Here is a 1,611-nt window from a genome sequence, read left to right on the forward strand (position 1 = left end):
AAAAAAATTTCCATTGCCTGGAAATGCTACTACTGAAAGATTGCTTGGATAACTGGGAAGTCCACCCCTGTTTTATGGGAGAAGTGAGGGGCTACTGGCTGCACTGCTGTGAACTTGCTCATCCAGAATCTGCCTCCCTCAACCTCTAGTCTCCATCAGCTGCAGTGGGAGGGGCTTCCAGGGACAGGTATGGGAAGGAAGTCTTCAGGGCATTTTATAACATGAAGCCCATGGAGGGGAGGGCAGGCTTGAGGAACCACCCTCAATGATCCCCAGGTTTTGTGGAAATGGAAAGTGATCAGAGAAAGATAAAGGAATGAGTTTTAAATACAAAGGTTGCCTGTTTTTTATATTTTTCCACAGTTTTTTTTAATATCTAAAATCTTAAATTTCCCAACTAAAATTGCTCATAATTAGCTGAGCTTTCTTTCTGGTTTAATTGATTTCTTATAGATTAAGCTAACACTCAATGCTATTTATAATATTTTATGCAGCAAATACCTTCTTTAAACAACTGATGATTGCCAGGCATTAGGGCTCATACCTGTTCTCCTAGTTACATGGGAGGCAGAGAATGGGAGGATCGTGATCTGAGGCCAACCTGGGCAGAAAACTTCATGAGACACTTTCTTTACCCATAGCTGGGTACAGTGATATGAACCTATTTTCCTAAATTATGTGAGAGGTTGAATAGGCCAACCTGGGCAGAAAAGCTCATGAGACTCCATATCAATAGACAGAAGCTGGACACAGTGGTGTACTTCATCCCAGCAATGATGAGCAGCCTAAGATAGGAAAACCTCGGTTACAGAATGTGATATTCCTATCGCAAGCAATCTAGTTACCAAGCATGCAAGTGACCAATCCAGACTCCTTAATCAGAATCTTTGGTGGAGCCTGGGGATTGCCTCTCAAGAATCTTCCTTTAGGGAACTTTTCTTCAGGCTTGGTTGGGAGCTGGCTGAAAATTTGATGGATTCACTGACACTCCTGTTAGATCTGAGACCAACTGGACTTCAGGTATCATAGGAGTAGTGCCCTGAGCTCGTTGACAGTTCACAGTGTTCTCTTGTTGAGAAAGGAAATATTTAATACAAACCTTAGAGACTCAAGGCATTGAGAAGAAAAGGAACTATAGGTGACGTTTAATCCATTATTTGTCAAAAAGTATATATATATATATGTATATATATATATTTATATATAATTCCATTTAAGTCGCAGATCTGACTTTACTTCAGTTTCTTGTTATCGTTGACCAGAACTTTACATCTGCAGACACAGGATTAAATGAGGAACTAAAATTCACTAACAACCTGACATGTGTCTGGCATTGTGCTAGGTACTTTACACGTGTCTCTCATTTAACTATCCACAAAGTAAATGATTAGCATCTGTTATTTATCTCCATTTAATAGAAGAGGAAACTGAGGTTTGAGAGATCAAACTAACTGCTGGTCAGGCAGATTACATGAAAAATTAAGTTAAGAAGATTAAAAAAAAACACTAAGTTTCAAACCCCAGGTCTTCCAATGACTAGATGTGTAGCCCTTGGGGAAATTTCTCAGAGTCTCTTCAGCACTGCAGCTCATAGGTACTGAAGACTGGACA

This window comes from Dipodomys ordii, unplaced genomic scaffold, assembly GCF_000151885.1.
Source record: "Dipodomys ordii isolate 6190 unplaced genomic scaffold, Dord_2.0 Scaffold162, whole genome shotgun sequence".
Classification (NCBI taxonomy): Eukaryota; Metazoa; Chordata; class Mammalia; order Rodentia; family Heteromyidae; genus Dipodomys; species Dipodomys ordii.